General features: G+C 44.5%; 4 non-coding genes across 4 annotated transcripts; all 4 read right to left on the bottom strand.

Moving 5' to 3' along the window:
- Positions 1–7,785: 7,785 nt before the first annotated feature.
- On the bottom strand, positions 7,786–7,859 carry TRNAN-GUU (transfer RNA asparagine (anticodon GUU)). Its single transcript has one exon. It is a non-coding gene; the product is annotated as a tRNA-Asn (tRNA).
- A 2,274-nt stretch (positions 7,860–10,133) lies between these two features.
- Positions 10,134–10,206, bottom strand: TRNAV-CAC (transfer RNA valine (anticodon CAC)). Its single transcript has one exon. It is a non-coding gene; the product is annotated as a tRNA-Val (tRNA).
- A 588-nt stretch (positions 10,207–10,794) lies between these two features.
- Positions 10,795–10,869, bottom strand: TRNAN-GUU (transfer RNA asparagine (anticodon GUU)). Its single transcript has one exon. It is a non-coding gene; the product is annotated as a tRNA-Asn (tRNA).
- Positions 10,870–21,184: 10,315 nt separating this feature from the next.
- On the bottom strand, positions 21,185–21,257 carry TRNAV-AAC (transfer RNA valine (anticodon AAC)). Its single transcript has one exon. It is a non-coding gene; the product is annotated as a tRNA-Val (tRNA).
- Positions 21,258–21,476: the final 219 nt, after the last annotated feature.

The following is a 21,476-nucleotide window of genomic DNA, read 5'->3' on the forward strand; positions in this document are numbered from 1 at the left end:
CCTGTGTTTTATAATCATTTCTGACCCCTCCCTCCACAATTATTTACCTTGAAAATTTTCAAACCAACAGAAAATTGAAAAGAATCATACAACAAACATCTCTATTCTGTTCACCTAAATACAGCATTTTCTCCTTTTCTCTGTCGGGCTGACACACACACTCATATCACTTTATTAAATGCAGACAAAAAGCCTGCTTCACTGCTATACACTTCAGCATGTACTTCCTGATATTAAGGGCATTGTCTATACAACCATAATCAATGATCAAATCTAAGTACATTAACATTATTTCAATAACATTACCTCATATATGCTCGAGGTATAAATTTTTCCATTGTTTAAAAACTGTCATATCTACATGCTTATATGTGTATGGATATAGCTATTAGACACATTTAACATATGCCTCTATATTATGCATATCTGAGAGAGGTTTAGAATTGTGTGTGTTGTGGTACTGATATTTCCCCATGTTCCAGTTAAAGTTTCTAAATGTTGTTTTTATGACCTGGAACTGTCTCCTGACTTGTATGGTTTTCTTATTTCTGATGTCTTTGAATTTCTGAAGAGGATAGGCTAGTTATCTTGTTTAGTGTTCTACATTCTGATCAAACTAAACCCTTTTTTGCAAAAGATCAGCACATCCCATTTGTGCTTCCTACTGCATCCTGTCGGGAAGCAAGCTGTCCAAGAACAAAGCTACAGAATATTGAAGGAAACATACAATCTGTCAGCCAGGCTAGTAGTCCACATCATGTCTGCAGTCCTTCAATCCAAACTGCAATGTCTATCATCTACCTTGACAGGAACTGAGTTTAGGTTTGCTTTTAATCCCAGGACCAGCTGCGATTATTGCAGTCATACAGCAGGATTTACTGCTGACTCGCCTGCTCAATGTGATCTGGAGAAGGGAAGGAGAATCCACAAACAAACCTAGAGCCAGGCTACTGGGAACACTGGATGTGCCCCATGTCTTAGTGTGCTCAGAAACTACTCTCAAAGGTGAAATTCTGCTGTCAAGGAGTCACTAGCTGCCACTAATGAAATGGTTCCGTTATAGACATGTTTTCTGGGTGAGATATTTTAAATATTAGTGGGGCTTCTAGGGAGAGATGAGAATGAATTTAGTGCATTTAAAATAAAATCAAATTCTTTGCTATAGTTTACATTGGCTTATCTCAATCTCCCATATTCCTTTTTTGTTTTGCATGACATAACAAAAGAGACAGAACCCAACTCTCCAGGGACTGGAGCCAAAGATAGGTAGATAAAGAACTTCAGGCTTCATGAATTGAGTTGTCGAGGCACAAAAAGGAGGCAGTACCTGCGGGCTTATCAGGAGAGGCTTCTGGAGCCAGGCAGAGCCAGGTCAGAGGAAGCAGTGAGGCCCTGCCCCAGGCTCCTTGGTGTTGCCCAGGCTGGAGGGGGTGAGATGCCAGGGTTGAGCAGCCACTCACCTTCATTCTCCCTATCTCAGAAATTTAATCTCTTGCTTTCATCCAAAGAGAAACTGGAACTTGAGTTCCCAAAACTCAATAAGAAACAAAAACATAAAATACTTGAAACATAACAAAAAACTTGAAATACTAACATCACATATTCTGAACTCCAACATGCAAAGTTAACATTTTCCTGTGTTTGCTTTCTCACTCTATATACATGACTTGCTCCACCATTTGAGAGTAACCTTTCAGATGTCTCAACTCAAGATCACTGGTTGGGCAGCTATTGCTGCCTTGGAGTCTCGGCATCCTTTGTCACCTCCCTCAAAACCAGCTTCTGCAAGACCTGTCCTCCAAGGCCAGGGAAAGGCCTTGTGCTGGTGGAAAGGACCCCTTGCCCCTTCAAGAACCTGAAACCCATTCTCTTCAGGCTGTAGAGAAGTTTCAGACCCTGTTTTATGACCCTCTCCCCTAAGTACAGGGCAGGTGCACCCTGGGCTTGCAGGAACATGGCTAGGCTGTCACCCCTCCCTCCCCCACCCCCCATCCCCCACCACTCCCACCACCCCCTGCTCCGCAGCACCCTGGGACTCCTCTGGGTCGTCTTGGTGGGCAGTGGGGTCTTGGGTCAGCCTGAGCGCTAGAACCACCTTCCTTGGGAGAGACCCATGGGGAAGTGCATCTGCCCCCTTGGCTCTTGCCTGGGTCTCTGTGCCCTGCAGAGAGCAGAAAGGGTTCTGACAGGACACAAAAAGGAAGCATCTTTTCCTGTGGTGGGAGGGTGAAGAGAGCTGGTGGGACATGAGTCAAGGAGAGGGGAAAGTTTCTGCAGAAAAACCAGCTGGTATGGGGGTTTCCTCGAGCCCGGGGTAGCTCCTCTCCGCAGTGCTCCTGCGCCGTCGCAGCCGCCGCGCTCCCAACCAGTCCATCCTAAAGGAAATCAGTCCTGGGTGTTTATTGGAAGGACTGATGCTGAAATTGAAACTCCAATACTTTGGCCACCTGATCTGAAGAGCTGACTCACTGGAAAAGACCCTGATGCTGGGAAAGATTGAGGGCAGGAGGAAAAGGGGACGACAGAGGATGAGATGGCTGGATGGCATCACCGACTCGATGGACATGGGTTTGGGTTGACTCCCGGAGCTGGTGATGGACAGGGAGGCCTGGCGTGCTGCGGTTCATGGGGTCGCAGAGTCGGACACGACTGAGTGGTTGAACTGACAGACTGACTGATGGGGGTTTCCTTGTGTATGAGTCATTTTTTCCCTCTTGCTGCCTTTAGATTTCTGTCTTTGTCTTTCACTTTTGCCGTTTTAATTATGATATGTCTTGGTGTTAGTCTGTTGGGGCTCATCTTATTTGGGACCTCTGTGCTTCCTGTGCCTGGATATCTGTTTTCTTCTTCAGATTCAGGAAAATTTCAGTTGTTATTTCTTCAAATACATTTTTGACTCTTTTCTCTCTCTTCTCCTTCATAGATCCCTGAACTTCCTTGCTGAAATTTAAATCACGGGAAAATTAAAAAGGAGAGAAGTTAGTGGTCTAGTTAATTAGTGGTCTCTGTGCCAGGTATAAGGAAAAAAATTAAGTTGACAATAAGGATAAACCTTGAATACTTTTAAAAACTTGTAAGACTTCTAAAAATTGACATATAATGGCATGGAAAATATTTATGTTATATTTCTAGAGATGACTCCTTTTATGCATCACACTGGTTTAATAATTTTGGTCTAAAAATTATTTTGCTGTCTTTCAGATTTCTCTAATAATGTAGAAAATATTGGTTGCAGAGTATACTAGCTTATACATGCCTTGGATTTATGTTCTCTTCAAAATCCTCATGACAGTGAATTGCCTAAACTCCTTTTTCTGGTTCTACTGATCCAATAAAAGAACTTTCATTTCAATACATATTTAAGTTTATAACATTTAAAATTATGTGTTTCAGTAAGTTAACTATACCATCTAATAGCTATTAAATAGAAATTTACTTTTATAATTCTAGAAATGATTGTTATCATTATCCCACTTACAGTTTGGGGGTGAATGTCTTTAGGTGTCATTCAATATATTAATCCAGCATGCATTTCTCTATTATGATTCAGCTCAAGTTGCATTTTTAAGATCTATCACTATCTTTAAGTGCCTAGACTGACACTAAATTAATTAATGTATAATTTTGCCTGGAGAATTTCTAATTAAGGTGAAAATAACAAAACCTTGTTTTTACATAATGCTCATGCATATTTTAACAGACTATAGAGTGGTCATAGATTAACAGGTTAAAAGGGGGTGTGGGTACAGGTTAAAAGGAGGACGTTGGTAGACACAGTCATCACGTCATTTGAAGAAGTGCAAAAGACATGGAATACGTGGGGAGTTTGTAATCTTAGTTACCTCCCTTCTAGGTCTGGATTCGTCCATTTTTCGTTGTTCCTTATGCTTCTTTTGTCTCAAACACTGCTAGTGCCCCTAGGCCCAGGTGGGCAGAGGAGCCAGGAACCACAGGCCTGGAACCAGTTGTGCTCCCACAGCCCTGACACTTCCTCATGCCTCCAGAAGGGGGCGCCACAGGCAGAGATTGGGTTTGCTGAGGATGCAGCATCTCTCCTGGAGCAGGGCCTGACACCTAATAAGTGCTCAGTGATTGAAGGAATTCTAAGGCAAGATCCTAGAAAGCTGAAGATGAGGGAAAGAATGTGGGTGGATGGGGCAGTTGAGTGTGTGAGGGACAGAAGCAGATAAAAATATACATGAAGAGGGTAGAAAGAATGTTCAAGCACTGGTTATAAAAGCCTAGGAGCTCATGTATGCTTGTGAAACTCAGCAGAAGAACCAAGAGAGGGAGGGCCAACAACTCTTGGTATCCAGGTCTGCACAAGAAGCATTGGCAGGTGCAGGGTTCTGTTGCTTCCAACCTTTGGTCTCAAATGGAACAAGTTTTTTTTTTTGTTTTTTTTTTTTTTTTAGAAATAACCAAGCACTGTCAAGGAATCATACAGAGAGAGCTACTGGATTACTAACCCAACTTTGGGTAGGAAGGTGACCAATCCATAGATGGTGAGCATCCAAGAAGGCAAAAGTGCAATTCACAAAAGGAAGGGAAGATGAATAAATGTCTGGCACCAGTGATTATTTCCCTCGAATTGATCGGCTATTTGGTTGAAAGGAACCCAGGGTCATTCTGGTCAGTCTTTCTGAACCCAATTAAGTAGGTCACCATCAAAACCAATAACAACTATTGAAAGACTTTCTAAACATTTTGGAAGTTATTAGCTGGACATATGCAATACAGAATCTCTGAGTAATGTCTATATTGTCCTTCCGTCTGTCATACCTCCTGCTTAGTTGAGTCAGGAGGCCAATACCCCTTATAAGAGTGTCAGATAGATGTAGAGAAAGCTTGTTGTATTAGAAAATATATGAAAAAGGATTTTTCATAGAGTTGGACAAATACACTGGTCTATAAAAATGGTACATCTCCTTCAGAAGTCAAACTGGGAACACATGAAGAGATGCCTTCAGCTTCTGGTAAAGGTGGAGTAACAGAAAGAAGATTGGCCTTTCTGCCCAAAAACTCACCCTACGCTTCTCCCCTGTCCCCCCAAAAATGAAAAAGATAAAAGGCATAAAATATCAGTTTTCAAGACACTGGAAATCAGGCAGTGAGAGATGAGAAACAAACAAGGTGAGCCCTACCTTGGGCCCAGTTTACTGCTTTCAGAGTTTCCAGGCTGAGCACAAGGAGGGGATCTGAGGCCAACTGCTTGGATTGTGGAGATGCTGCTGAGTGTCCATGGAGAGCAAGGCAGCTAGAGTTCATAGGACACATTTAGTGATGAGAGAGATGAACCCAGGCATTTGGAAAGTATTTCTTTCAGGTAGTCAGCTGAGTTCTGATATAAGCATGTTTGTGGAGAAGTGCCCGAGATGAAAAAAAGAAAGGTTGGAAAAGATCATGGGACAGTGCCTGGTATTCACCTGGTACAGGCAATCGTACTCACTCCCCAAGCCAAACAGGACTACTCACAAGGGTCAGTGAGAAGGACACGCAAAGAAGACTGCCTTACTCCTTGGATTAATCAGCCTTAGAGTGACTTACCTTAAAAAAATCATAAAACCCAGATTCAAAGAAATCAAACTGTTTACAAGTCACTTAATTCTATGTCAGAACAAAATTCAAGAAGATTTATAAGAATACCAAAATAATTGGTACGTAGGAAGGTAAAGTTTGGCAATATCTGGCATCCAATGAAAGAATGTCAGGCATGCAAAGAGGCAGGAAAATGTGACATAAGGAGAAGAATAGTTAGTGAACCAAAACTGAACCAGAACTGACGCAATGTTAAAATCAATAGAGAGGACTTTAAAACAGTTATCATGACTGCATTACATATGTCCAAAGAATTGTCGAAACATGGAACATATAAATATGGCCAAAATAAAACTTTAGAGAGGAGCAAAAACTATAGCTTCTGATATAATAAAGTCACCAAATGGCATTAAAAAGACATGACTAACTGAAAACATCTGAAATGAAAATCACAGTTTAATATTTAATGCATAGCATCATTGAATGTTAAGACAATTTTAAGAGGCCTAACATGGGAGTGTTTGAAGCTCCTGAACAGAGCAGAATGCTTTTTGAAGAAAAAAATTTTGAAGATACAAGAAAATATTCTAATTTTAATGAGAATTATAAAGACAGTGATCCAAGGAGGCAAGTACAATTGCCTATACCATGTGAATACAAGGCACTGTCCCATGATCTTTTCCAAGGTTCCTTTTTTTTGTCTCAGGCATTTCTCCACAAATATGCTCATATCAGAACCCAGCTGACTACCTGAAAGAAATCCTTTCCAAATGTCTGGGTTCTCTGTTTTCATCTCTCTCATCACTAAAGCACAAGGAATATGAAAAAAACAAAAAAAACAAAAAACCACAACTAGCACATTACTATTAAACTGCTTAAATCCACAGAAAAAGAAAAAAATCTCTAAAGCAGCCAAAGCAATAAGGTGTGCTAGATTTAGAAAACAAAAATAAAGGCAGTAGAGCAACATCTTTAAAAGACTGAGAGAGAAAAGAAAGTCGACATGCAATTCTATTAATCTTCCCTCATGAAATATCTTTCAAAAATAAAAGATATGATGAATAATGTCACTTATAGACATACAAATGCTGGAAGACTTCATCACCAGAAGATCCACAACATAAGAAACGTTAAAGGAGTCCTTCAGGAAAAAGGAGACCTGCACCAGATAGAATTCTGGATGTACATAAAGGAATCAAAGACAAAATATGGTATCTGCATGGAAAATATATAAGATTATTTCTTATCAAGAAAATCTCTTTAAAAATATGGGATAGTTTAAAGAAAAGTAATAACCTTGGATTTGGGGTTTATAATACATGTGAAGTAAAATGCATGACAATGATAGCATAAAGGCAGGTAATGGAGAAATGTGAAGAGGTGTGATCACTTGAGGGCAAACTGTGGTAAGTTACAGATGTCTGCTCTAAAGCCTAAAGCAGTCACTGAAACAACAGAAGAGTTATAGCTAATAAGCCAAGGAAGGTTAGAGAAAGGAACCATAGGTAAAACCATGTAAACTCTCTTATAGAACAATTGTCCTTCTGGCACTCTACCCATATGCCTGTGTACAAGAATTATGACTGCAGTACTGTTTGTAATAATAAAAGCATAGAAGCAAATTAATTTCAAAGACTTGCTCCTGCTAAATTACTTCAGCCGTGTTCGACTCTTTTCACACCTATGGACCGTAGTCCGCTAGGCTCCTCGGTCAATGGGATTCTGCAGGCAAGAGTACTGGAATGAGTTGCCATTCCCCAAGCCAGGGATCGTCTCTAGCGGTAGGCAGGCGGGTTCTTTACCACAAGCACCATCTGGGAAGCCCTCAAAAAAACCATACCTTCCCTGACTGGGAGTCAATCCTGGGCCACAGCGGTGAAAGTGACAAATCCTAGTCCCCAGACCACCAGGGGACCCTACTGTAAACGGGGGTCAATAAATACTAGTACAAACAATAGATGAAACCTCACTGTTAAAAGGAACTCAGAGGGTAACGATGAGATGTTGACTCTCCTCTCTTTTCGCGAAATCCTGGATTCCAGATGACCTGTTTTCTTCAGGGACTCTTCTGTGAGGATAAGACCAGCAGTGAACTTGACTTAGGTTCTCCTGTTGTGGACAAGACATTGGCGACGAGAAGGGTAAAGAAGGCGAGGTCTTCCTCCATGTTTACGTAGAAAGGATGAATTAATAACCAGAAATAAGAACGAACCTTTAAACTATATCTAAAAACACCATAGAGGTAGTCGTCCCTGGGTGGGCTCGAACCACCAACCTTTCGGTTAACAGCCGAACGCGCTAACCGATTGCGCCACAGAGACCCGAGGTGTGCTAAAGAGTAACTGGTACTTCGATTCCGGGAGCAGCCACTCGCCTTTCGCAGGACAGCGGCTCCGGTTCCTAGACTCAGACAGCTGGAGAGGTGGAGTCGATGCAGCGTGTTCGTTCCCGTGGGGAAGCCTGGCGTTAGGCCAGCGCGAAAGTAGAAGGGCAGCCGAGCTTCGCCGCCGCTCCTTGCTCCCCACCCGCAGCCGATGCAGCGCCCCGGAGACGCCCCGAGCCTGAGCCGAGGGGGTACCGAGGGGGTCCCCAGGGAAGCTGACCACCGCCCCCACCCCCTCAGTGGGCTCTGTGACGGCTCCGCGTTTGCTCCGCGTTCACTCGACCATAGGAGAAGGCAATGGCACCCCACTCCAGTACTCTTGCCTGGCAAATCCCATGGACGTGGGAGCCTGGTAGGCTGCAGTCCATGGGGTCGCTAAGAGTCAGACACGACTGAGCGACTTCACGTTCATGCATTGGAGAAGGAAATGGCAACCCACTCCATTGTTCTTGCCTGGAGACCCCAGGGATGGGGGAGCCTGGTGGGCTGCCGTCTGTGGGGTCGCAAAGAGTCGGACACGACTGAAGTGACTTAGCAGTAACATACAAGTTTTAAAAAAGGGTTCTCTTAAAATTCTCTGTTGCCATAATGACACCTGGTTCCACCTGAACTTAACTTTTCTCAAACCTTGAACTAATTTAATGCATTTTTCTTATGGAAATGTTTGTCTTAAGCTATGTTAATGAACTATGTGTTTACCCTAGACTCAAAACCGACTTGACAAACCAGTATGTCATACATTGTTCTCCTAATCTGTGTTAATGAAACTATATATTTGTATGGAAATCTGCCTTTTTTCAAGATTCATGCCAATCGTTTTATGGCTCAGGATGACTCACCTAGTGCCATTCTCTGAGATTTGAGACATTTCCTTTCTTAGCAGACTGCTAGTAGCTATATAACATCCATCTAAAGACTAGCAGGGGGATACTCTTTCTGCCCATTTCTGATGTCTATGTCAGAAGCTTTCTCTATCTCTTTTATACTTTAATAAAACTTTATTACACAAAAGCTCTGAGTGATCAAGCCTCGTCTCTGGGCCTGGATTGAGTTCTCCTCCTTCGGAGGCCAAGAATTCCGGCATCTTTCATGGTTCAGCAACAACCTTTCAATTACACTCGGTACAAATCCTAGTTACAGCAACTAGGCCCCTTAAGAAGCGGTCAGAGAGCAGAGTTTACTCCTGGCCACACAGCGCAATGCCAGGAGAAGAGGAGTAAGTCCCATAGCGCACAAACCTGCCAGTGGCTGGTCAAAGCGAAACCAAGGATGATTGCTTGTCTCACTATTGAGCAAGAAATGTCCCTAAGGGTGAAATACCGCCTCTTAGGGGGACTTGTCTGAGCTTAGCCACTTTGCTGTTAAAGATAATTCAAATACCAGTGGGGGTTTTTACACTAAATGAGAACAAGTTTGTATAAAATGCAAAGTAGTTGTCATGGTCTACACCAACTTGTCTTCATTCACCAGCCACTCATTTTGAACTATATAGTTCATGTAGAGTTAAAAGCACAAATCTTTAAAACACAATTTGTGGAGTTCTAGCAAACATAATTGTTAGGGGAAGCACACTGTTTGAAACCTTCCACCCTGGCCAGGCACCATAGTAACTATTTGCATAAGTTGTTTTAGGACTGGAGGTCATGGTAAGGAACATGGTACTAATAAGCCTGCCCCAACCAGAAGAGTTCGGGAAAGGTCAAAAGGAGACACCACAGGTCCAACCACCTCCAGAATCCTTCTCTCTAGCATCCATCTTGACTGAACAAGGCATGCACCACCAGGAAGGACTCTGAGTCATTATGATCGGCTAAAGACAACCCGGAAACTAATCCCATACATGGCAGAGCAGTTCTCCTGCGTTCCCTTACCCTAGTGCTCTCTGCCCGGGTGCAAAATACAGTTCCGATTGGGACAGGAAGAGAGTGACTTCTTTGAATGCAGACGCTGGAAGAAAGAAAGTTTTCCCTGGCCAGGATTCGAACTTGGGCCATGGCGATGAGGGCACTGAATCCTAGCCACTAGACCACCAAGGAGTTGTAAACAAAAGGTTATTTCGCTTCTTTAGGAGAAAGATGAGTGTAAGATGAATCATCAGAAAGCAGAAAAGGAAACACCCTCAGCTTCCTACAGCTGAATGCGCTGCCTCACCCCGTGCCTGTCGCCTTTGCGAACGCAAATCTCCGGGGTGGGGGTGGGGGTGAGCATCCCTTGTTTCCGCCCGGTTTCGAACCGGGGACCTTTCGCGTGTGAGGCGAACGTGATAACCACTACACTACGGAAACGGGACAGCCTCCCGTCCTTAACACTGTATCCATGAAATCCCGAATGCTGCCACCAGCATCCAGACCACCAAATTTTAATACTCAAACAGGAACCTTGAAGCCCCAAGCTCGCTCAGACGCGGAGACAGCGGTTCGTGAGGGCCCTGCTTTAGAGTTCCTCATCTCCCCTCAAGTGAGGACACTGCGGCCCCCACAGGCTGCATTCGGGGTCCCGCACCCAACGCAGAGTCCTCAGACCCTTAGCTCCGCCCCCGAGCTCAGGGGTCGCCCCAGCCGGTTGCCCAGCTCCCGGAAGCCTCAGGAGGCGGGGACGCTGGGTGCGTCCGAGGCCAGGAGACCCCGCAGCCCAGCGGTGTGGACGCCGCCCCTCCCGGGCTGCGGGCCCGCGCCTCGGTGGCCCTGTTCCTGGCGCAGGCGGTCAGCACTCCGGGCTCTCAGGAATGATCGCCGCTTCCAGTCCCCTGGGACCCGCCCTCCTTTGTACCTGACTGCTGGGCTCTTTCTCTGCGTGCCAGCTCGCCGCTGCACTTACCGGTGTTCTCCTGGCAAAAGGGAGTCTCTTTGGTGTTCTCTAAAATCTCACGCCACGGTCCCTGGGTGGGCTCGAACCACCAACCTTTACGGTTAACAGCCTAACGCGCTAACCCATTGCGCTACGGAGACAGCAGTACCGTCCTTTTCTAGAGTCTTTGGAGTTGACACTTCTTCCTAAGATAAGACCTCTGCCCCCAGGGAAACGGTGCCATTTCCGTGCCCTCTACCGACCACAGATGCCAGAGCCCCCAGAGATACGAGGAGCCAGGGCTCCTATCCTGCGGGCCTGAACGGAAATTGATCCAAGGACAGCTGAACACACGGTGGGTTCCCACGATTGCTCTTCCCGCTTCGTCGCCTACACCCAATGAATGAGAGTTTGCCCACGCTGGCCCAGGCCTCCGGGGCCGAGGTTGTGCTTCGGTTTCCTGTGTCCACCAGGCGGTTTCCACCAGAGTGCGCTTTCCTGGGGGCTCAGACGGTAAGAATCCACCTGCAGTGCAGGACACCCGGTTTTAATCCCTGGTTTGGGACTTTCCCCCGGATGAGGGCATGCAACCCACTCCAGTATTCTTGCTTGGAGATTCCCCATGGACAAGGAGCCTGGCGGGCTAAGTCCATGGCAAAGAGTCGGACAGGACTTAGCGACTAAGCACAGAGGTTGCGGGGATGGTCGCTCTGTGTCCGCATGCTGTCGGGCACTCATTGGGATGCTCTAGGAATTGGATGAATACTTTGTCGTCTTTAGCCCTTGTCCCATTAAGACTGTTGAGAATGGAAATACAGAAAAGTTTTCGAAGTGAACGGTTCTTTTTTAAAAACCTTTATCCCAGTTTTTGGATTCCGCAGCATCCAGTCAGTGGGCAACGGAAAGGCCCCCAGAACAGCGCCAGCTGGGTGGAGCTCCCACATCCCAGCCTGGGTAGGTTGCGTTTTGTAAGGTCCTCCTAGGAGCGGGAAAGGGTGAAAACCAAGCTGGGACGGCGGGTTTAGGAGGAGAGCATTGAGACCTCCCTGGAGGCTTGGGCAGGAATCCTTAGAGCTGAACATTGCTTCAGCCTGGTAGTAGAGTGGGGAAAGAGGGAAAGGGCTGGTGCAGGCAAGAATAAAGGAGGCCTAAGGAGAGGGGAGGAAGGAAAAAATAAAAGAATTTGTGCTTCTACTCTTCCCCCCTCCTCTCTTGCCTTCTCTCCTCTTCTTGGTCTTCTTCCCATCCCTACAACTGAGAAATCTTGATACACCCACTTTTGAGAAGAGAGACCCAACTATCTGTGCACAAATGCTGGGTTGTAAAAATAGTTCTGTCCTTATGTGGCCTTAGACACACAAAGAAAATTTCTTGTGCCTCCCTTCTTTCTGCTTTAAAATGGGAGTTATGAAAGCATTTGTTATCAGATGTGCCTGGGTTTAGAAACTCCTGGATGAATAATGTTATCAGCTGTGAAATCATAAATATTGTTGTCACTATTCTCAGATTTTTTTGACAAACGCTACTCTTATTTATTTCACCTTGAATTAACTTGATACTTCTAGAAATTTCTGTAAACGGAATCAAGACAAAGGCTCCCGTGATTGCTCTTGAAGTTTGCTCTGATGTATCTGGACCACCCTTCATCACCAGTTCTCTGCTTGCAGATCAGGACCGATGTGTAGGCTGGAGGAAATGGGAAGAACACACATCTCCACCCATCCCAGTTCTAACCTCACCTGATTCTGTCCTTGCCCCTTGTGAGAGTCCAGTTCTCCTGGTTTCCTGGCCATTCTGTGATCTCTCAACATACTTCCTACGGATTTCTTTTCTTCCTATATGAGTTAGAGTCCATTTCAAGTCCTTGAACTCATAAATCTTGACTTTGTGTTGCTCGTTACCACTCAGCAGCTTGATTTTCCAAAAAGAAGTTTCATCTTCTCACCCTGGAGCTGTAAACTTCCTCCTCATAACAAGAGCCTCCCCTTTGCCTCCTTCCTGCTCGAGTCAACTTCTCTCCAGTCTCTGGAAACAAATATGTCTCCAGGCAACACTAGTCATCTTTCGGACTCTTTTGACCAGCCAAAAATTGGTGCTTTTTTTTCTGTTCTGTGTATTGGTTTAGGGAAGAAACAGTTTTAGGATACAATGAAGAAGTAAAGATTATTATTCTGAAACCTGATAGAATTTATACTTATTATACATGCAAATGTTTAATGTGGTGGTATTTTGTGTACATAAATACTGTCTGTACTTAAGACAACTTGGATGTGCATCCTCTATGATTCAACAATCAGTGCTCTTGCGTACCTTGATATTTGTATGCCTTTTTAAAAACTGCAATTTCTGGATTTGATATGTTAAGAAATGGAAGAGAAACTGACTTGACCGTCCTGACCCAAGTGTCTGTGACTGCCTAAGTATCAGAGTCCTGCCTCATGTCCTCCACAACATGTGGTTGATTTTGAGTCACCCCAGGTGAGTTTGGGTCTTCCCTAGTGGCTCAGCAGGTAAGGAATCTGCCTGTAATGCAAGAGACCCAGGTTAAATCCCTGGGTTGGGAAGATCCCCTGGAAAAGGGAATGGCCACCCATTCCAGGATTCTTGCCTGGAGAATCTCTTGGGCAGAGGAACCTGGTGTGCTTCAGTCTATGGGGTCACAAAGTTGAACAAGACTGAGCGAGGTTCACTTCACTTTTAGGTGAGTATAGCTGGTTTGTCTGAGTGATGTAAATGGTTATTTTTACTTATATTGTAAATCTAACAAATATACACTTGTGAGAAAACTTTACCCCTCCCCCAATCAGAAATGTGTGAAGAAAAGGAGAGTTCTCCTGCCTCCGTTCTCACTCCACTGCTGACACACTTCACATGTTACAGATAAGAGGTGGCCTTGTACTATGAGAAACCTAGGGGACCCAAGAAATCCCGCCTCCTGCTCCGACAATCATCTGCCCTCTTGGAGCAATAGAAAAGGGTGAAGACAAGGAAAAGAAAAATAACACTATTATTTGCAGAAATTTTACCTCGAGATGGGACACTCTGCTTAACCAAGGCAGAATATGTGGTTGATGATGGAGAGCTAGGGGGCTCTTCCATGGCACAAAATCCAAAGTGGATTTTACCTCATTTTCTGAGGTGAGAGTGAACTAAGCCTATCAAAGGAGAGGAGCAGAAAGAAAGCAAAAGGGATGAGCACCTACGCAGGTCAACTGTGTTCAAGTCTTGTGGGGTCCGTAGAAGAACTGCCTTGGGAGTACCAACGGGACATATGGAGGCTGAAGAAGCAGATACCCTTTCCTGGTGGTGGAGAGAAGGTAGCTGCCAAAGAGGTTCCATGGTGTAATGGTGAGGACTCTGAATCCAGTGATCTGAGTTCAAATCTTGTGGGACCTTTCTGTTTAATTAGAAAGGTTGTCCCTGTGAGAAAATGGTGGTTTGGAGGGGCTGCGATGTCAGCAGCCCGGAATCCCGACAGCTTTCAGGTCGAGGGTTCCAGACCTGATTGAGAAGAACTATATTTTATTCAAGTTCTCTATTATTCCGACATTTTACTGACCCTGTCCCAGTTTATTATGGTTTCATTCAGAGTTTCTCGCTCTTAAGTCCCCGTTGGACACACAAAGCCGCTGTTCGGTCAAGATTCGAACCTTCACTCCTGGAAATCGCGTCCTTTGGTCCCAAGCTCAACCCAAAAGAGGGTTCCGGCGTCTGAGGAGACCCCAGGTCCCTGGCCCACGACCGCCCGGCCAGGCTGCTGCGGGGCCGAGGCGGAGACGAGCCGCTGGGAGCCCGGAGCCGGGGGCTGGGTCCCGTTCATCCTGCCGGGACTCTGCTCCACCGAGAAGACGTCTCACGATGTGAGCGGATGGAAACACTTGTGTCCTCTACTGCTCGGGAGAAAAACACGGGTGAGGCCCGGGATGGACCTGAATAGCTAGTTAAAGTTTTCCTTTCGCGGTGCTAAGAAGTAAGAAGCATATAATTTGGAACTTTCAGCGGTTACAAAGAAAGATGTGAGGCCGTCGGAAAGATCCGAGGAAGGGCACAGATCAGGAGAGAACAGAGGATGAGCCAGAAGGGAGAAAGGGACTGGAAGGGAGAGGAGCGGGCGGGTAGGCGGCGGGGAGGTCGCTAGGTTGAGGCGACCACAGCGCCTCACTGTGGAGCAGCTCCCACCCTTTACTGAAGTGTCCAGGGACCCTATTCACCCCAAATCGCGAAGCTGCTGGCCTGGCATTTGTTCCGACAAAGTTCCCTTTGCGGGTTCCGTGTGGAGTGCTGAGGTGGGCTATGTAGGAGATGACTGGCGGGCCGGGAAACACACACACTCCACTTTCCGCTTTGTTGGCGGGTCTGCAGGGTTCGGCTCCGGAAAATCGGAGCTTAGAGATAAGGAGATATATAGCCAAACAGTCAGTGAAAGTGGTTATCCCTGGACAAAAGGAACATGGGAAGGGATCAGGAGACTACTGTTTTGGGGCATGTGTAACATTGTATTACAATTACGATTTTTTCAAAAGTTCATTGCTTGTATTTTGGATTTAAATTTGTATGTAGTCATATGTGTCACTCTAAAAATTCTGGGTCTTGTATCATGTGTAGGGGAGTGTTTTCCACTGTAAAACCATGAATTTTTTTTTTTTTTTAAGTTCAGCATTCTTGAAGCAAGGAGCTGGACCATTATTGCTCTTTTGTTGAGCTGATCAGATTAGCTGATAAACTCACAGATCCTCCCAGTCCTGGAGACTACTGCTGGCCAAAGAGGACTGCTTCACTCTTCTCTTGCCACCTGAGAAGCTGGGGGGGGGGGGGGGGGTGGGGAGGGGGGCAGCATGGATTCAAATTGCTGGGAGCCAGCGAGGTGCAGGTGCATGGTGCACCTGGATGCACGTGGCAACAAAGGTTCTCAGGCAGCCGGTGCCCTCCTGGCTGCTCTGGTTCTGAATCCAACGACAGTAACATCCGGGCAAGAAGAGACCAGTAGGAGAAGGGCAGTATCTCCTTTAAGTCCTGTATGTTAAGCATCCAACAATGGTCTTGAAGACACACAGCGAAAGAGTGGGAATGGATTAGGGGTAAAGAAGAAATCCTCAGTGATTTCCTCATCTAAACCACTCCTGAGGATAAAGTGGGTGTAGGCAGGGACCAGGCCCTCATGGCACTGGTGAAGGTGGGTGGCATTCCCCTCAGCAGCTGGAGCCAAAGCAGACAATCTTGGCCAAGCAGCCTGTGAGTAAGCAGGCCTTCTTCTTCCCCAACTGGGTAGCACTTGAACTTGCAGCACTGGGACGTGTCCCACTAGGCTTTTGATGGGTTCCAAAGATACAAGAGATAATTTTCTTTCTTTGTAATATTTTTTTTCTTCAACTTTATTGAGATATAATTGGCATATAACATGTGTGAGTTTAGGGTGTGCAGCATGTTGATTGGATACAGTTATATATGACAAAATGTTTCCCACCAGAGCATTAACTGGCACCTCCATCCCATCACATAATTCTCATTTCTTTTTGTGATGAGAACATTTATGATCCAGTCTCTTGCATCTTTCAAATACACATATAATGAGGTGCTTCGACAAAGTTTAGGTAACTTTGATGTTTAGGTAACAAAGTTTAGGTAACAAAGATGTCAGGTAACTGACATCTTAAGATGTGACAAGAATTCCTTGGCAGTCTAGTGGTTAGAATTTGGTGCTTTCATGGCTGTGGGCCAGGGTTTGTGGAACTAAGATCCCACAGTCTCTGTTCAGTCATGCATGCTCAGCCATATCCAACCCTGTGGGACGCCATAGACTGTAGCCCACCAGGCTCCTCTCTTCATGGGATTTTCCAGGCAGGAATACTGCAGTGGGTTGCCATTTCCTACTCCAACAACAGATAGGTTTCTTCCTAATGCACTTATTAAGGTTGGTAGTGGCTGGTGGCTAGATGGCCCAGCAGGATTTGTTTGCTGATATAACAGGCAACCTTTATCATTCACATTTCTCCCCTCTCCCTTCTGATCTTTGTTTGGCTGCACCCATTGGATTCTATTGGCAAGAAAGACCTGGAAATGCTGGTTGCCAGGGTCAGCCTCAAGCACACAATCAGGGGTGAAAGATAGACAGGAAGCCAGGAACCAGGAACGGCAGAGAATCTTTAGCCCAAATGTAATGAGCCCAACATCTGAGGGGCCTCCTTTTAGTCCTGGTGCCACCACTTACTTTCCATTTGACCTTGGGTCAACTCCAGTTTGCTAGGTCAATTTTACAAGTGTCATATGAAAGAAATAATAAGTACTTCATAAAACTGTTGTGTACATTAAATGAGAGAATCAAATAATACAGCTGGTAGAGCATGTGGCTAATATTAAGTATGTTCCAGTAGGAAACAATCAAAGATAAGCTGGTACTTCACTCTTTTGTAACATTTGAATACATTTTTAAACATTTCAATAAATTTTGTCTTTATGAATGTAACATCCATTCACAAAATACATTTGTGAATTTATAAAAGAATTTTAAATGGAATTTATAAATCATATGCCCAAAAAAGGAACTTGCTTATTTCAGCTTTGTTCATAATAGTTCCCAAATTGAAAACTATTCAAATGTCCATCATGAAATGAATAGATATAATTGTGATATATTCAGTCAAAGGAATACTACTCTTCAATAAAATGAATCAAATTCCTGATACACGGCAACAATATGGATTAAAACATCACCCTGAATGATGAAAAGAGTATGTACTCTGTGGATCCACTTATGCAAATTACTAGATGAGGCAAACTAATCTCTAGTGAAAAGAACTAGATCATTGAGTACCTGGGACAGGGAGCGGTAGGAGGATTGACTGCAAAGGGGCTCAAGAGGTTATTTTGGAATACTGGAGTTGTTTTTGAACAGAGTAGTGGTTCCATGGGTATGTTCAGTTGTCAAAAGTCATCAAACTTGAAGTGGATAGATTGTATTATTTTAAAATTAATTCTTAAGAAATTTGATTTTTAAAAAGTAATGAGAAAAATCATTCCAAATTTTAATAACTTAATTCAATTATAATCATTATTATTATTAGCATTAGAGGGTTCTTTTAGAAATATATATCTCTTAAGGTAAACAATTTGAAAGTTCAACAGTTTCTTCATTTTTGTGTTTTTTCATTAAATTTATGCACTATTAAATTGAAATACTTTAAAATAGGAATAGAACCTATAAGAGCTTTAATAGAACCTATAATAGAACCTATAAGAACCTAATAGAACCTATGTAAAAGCATATTTACATATAGCCTTCTCTCTGTTGATATACCTAAATGACTCCATCAACATTTATCAGAATTAACAGAAGTTACTTTTGAATATAAGATGTTTCAAAATTTTACATATTTCTAGTTTGTGCATTATTTGAAATTTTTAAAATAAGCATATATTACTTTAGGGGCTTCTCAGGTGATACTAATAGTAAAGAACCCACCTGCCAATGCAAGAGACACAAGAGATGTGGGGTCTATCCCTCGTTCAGGAAGATTCCCTGGAGGAGGGCATAGCTACCCACTCCATATTCTTGCCTGGAATCCTCTCATGGTCAGAGGAGCCTGGCAGGCTACAGTCACTGGGGTTCAAAAGAGTCAGACTGGATTGAAATGACTTAGCATGAACCCATGCACTTTGGCTACAACTTAGAATAATTTAAAAATAGATTTGAAGGAAAACATGCAAAGATGACAACAGTAGTTCCTTCCAGGAGGTGGGACTATGGATGACTGCTTATTTTCTTCTTTAGATATATTTAATATTTTTAATTTAAAAAATGAATGACCTGGAAGTGAAAGAACAGAAGAACTATGGAAGAGGTATTGGAAAGGTGAGAGGAAAGGATAAAAGGGAGGAAAAAATCTAGTTCTTGCAGAAGGTGTGTTTAAGTTGGGGATTCAAGGGGAGCAGCTCTTGGAATAAGAAAGGTGTTTGGGAGGCAAGTGGCTCATGAGAATATTGCAGACAATTTTATTCATGTTACGTGACTCCTCCTTGGTGTTTTGTGAAAGAAATATACAGGCTTAAATTTCTTGCCAAATATTTTTACCATTTGTGTTCCTCTTTGATCAGCACCATATCCTGTGGAATCAGGCAATCTTCCAGTTCAAATTGCTGCTTTCAGATTCCACTCACTGATTGAGTGACTAAACAAGTTACTTAACCTTCCATGTCTCAGATTTCTCATATGTGAAATGAGGATGATGATATGATAGAAGCCTGTTGAAAGAATAAAGTGAGTACGCCCATGTAAAACTTGTAGACCATGCCTGGGCACATGGCACTTTACATGTCATCATTGAGTGTAAGGTCTTGTATTCTGGCACAACACTGCATAAAGTCTGGGTGTGGTTTTAAGTTACTGATATCTTTCAGTAGCAGTGGAACTTTCAAGAGAGAGTGAAGGAATCCCGTCTGACCAGCAGTAGCCTTCTGGGCTAGGGGGATCTGCCAGTTTACTAATTCATCTGATTAGCTCATCAAAAGGAGAATAGTAGTCCAATTCCTTGCTTCAAAAATACTCCAATTAAAAAAATTAAGGTTTTACAGTGGAAAACCTTCTTACACATGACACAATACCCAGAATTTTACATAAGATATATATTTATTCATGACTACATAAAAATTTAAAGTTAAAATATAAGCAATGGACCTTACTATGTATATATGTGTGTATGCGCACACACACACACACACATATGAATGATACCAAGTTACATATGCCCCAAAGAGTAGTCTGCTGTTCCCTTCTCATGTTCCCATCCCCACTCCCCCACCAACATAACCACTTTCACTGTTTGGTTGGCTATTTATCTCCTTATCTGTAAATAAATATTGACATTGGCACTCAGATTTTCCAGTTTCCCACCCAGACCAGCCTGCAAAGGGGAAAGTGAATTTGTGTGTTTCCTTGCCCACTAGTCAACTCCAAGGTAGCCCATAGGTCTTGCATTCACCTGCAAACCCACACAGTTCACCTCGCCCTTGCTCATGGAACCGGCAAAGGAAAATGCCAGAACAAATGCCAGGTCAGCAGCTTTACAATTTGGGGTGAACTGGATTCCCGGACACCTCAGTAAAGGGTGGGAACTGCTCCAGAGTGAGGCGCTGCGATGCCCCAGCCCAGCGACGGCTCCACCGCGGTACCAGCCCGCTCCTCTCCCTTCCAGCCCCTTTCTCTCTTCTGGCTCATTCTCTGTTCTATCTTACCCTTGTCCTTCCTCGGATGTTTTCGCCGGCCTCACACCTTTCTTTTCTCGAAGTCCAAAGACAGGTAAAGTCTTTGTGTGGGTCACGACAAACTGATCTCTTTCCAACTGTAGCCACAGGGACCACATGCACTAAACCGCTGCCCAGAAGCACAAATGGTCAGATGAAGAGAGAGCAAACACCAGGAGCCAGTAGCTTCCTTCGAGGGCACCTCGGCTCAAGCTCGGGTCGTCTCTTGGGCGCTGGCATCTGCGGCGGACTTGGAGGAATGCGCGGCGGGGGCGCTCAGGTGACCTTCTATCCTAGGAACATCTCGGCTTCCCGACGGCAGCGAGCAGGCTGAGTGGACTCCATCTCTCCGGTTGTCTGGAGAAACGCCGCGCTACGGAAGCACTATCAGGCGGAAATTGCATGCTGCGAAACACAAGTGGCTCTGCCTAGGTCCCTAAGTATGCTTGCTTTCTGTGGGAGGCAGAAATAAACTCTCCTCACGTCTCTGTGGCACAATCGGTTAGCGCGCTCGGCTGTTAACCTTAAGGCTGGTGGCTCGAGCCCACTCGGGGACTAATCTCACTCTTTTAGAATGTAAATGAGGTACGATTGCTTCTAGTCTGTGCATCCTCTCCCAAGCTCCACTACTACCCTACTCCACTGTGTCTTGTACACACACACACACACACACACACACACACACACACACACACAGAAGGACGTCCGACCAGATAGTCCCTGATCCTCAGAGAGGATCTCTGCAGGAAAACAGGTTGACTGGGAATCCTCGAATTCATGAAAGAGTAGGCTCATCATCATCCTGTAAACTCCTTTTACCAATGAAGTTTCTTCCACTGTTAGTAGTACTCTCTATTTAACTTTTTCCATATATTTTCACGAATAATTTTGTTCTATCCTTTTCCTCCGTTTTTCATTCATTGGATCATAGAAAAAGCAAGAGAAGTCGAGAAAGATATCTATTTCTGTTTCATTGACTCCGCTAAAGCCTTTGTCTGGATCACAACAAATTGTGGAAAATTCTTCAAGAGATGGGAATAGCAGACCACCTTACCTACCTTCTGAAAAACCTGTTTGCAGGTCAAGGAGAGATGAAACCAGTCAGTCCTAAAGGAAATCAACCCTGAATATTCACTGGAAGGACTAACGGTGAAGCTGAAATTCCAAGCCTCACTCCACGCGGCAGGCCTCCATTTTGTGTTTAAAATATGAGTCTAAAAGCTTGTGGGTAAGTGGCGTTGTTTCCGCCCGGTTTCGAACCGGGGACCTTTCGCGTGTTAGGCGAACGTGATAACCACTACACTACGGAAACCACATGGGCAACAGTGCCTAGTGACATATTCAAGAATTGCATGTTTGAACACACCTGACCGTCAAATTTTTAAAGGAAGAGGACTCTAGAAACACAGGCAATCTGTCAAGTAAAGATCTGCAGTTCCTGAAAGGGCCTGATTTAGGGTTCCGCGCGTCTCCAGGAGCGAGGTCCCTGTGTGCCAGCTTTGCGCCCAAGCGCAGAGGTTGCCCCCTCTGA

This window comes from Muntiacus reevesi, chromosome 1 (genome assembly GCF_963930625.1).
Source record: "Muntiacus reevesi chromosome 1, mMunRee1.1, whole genome shotgun sequence".
NCBI lineage: Eukaryota > Metazoa > Chordata > Mammalia > Artiodactyla > Cervidae > Muntiacus > Muntiacus reevesi.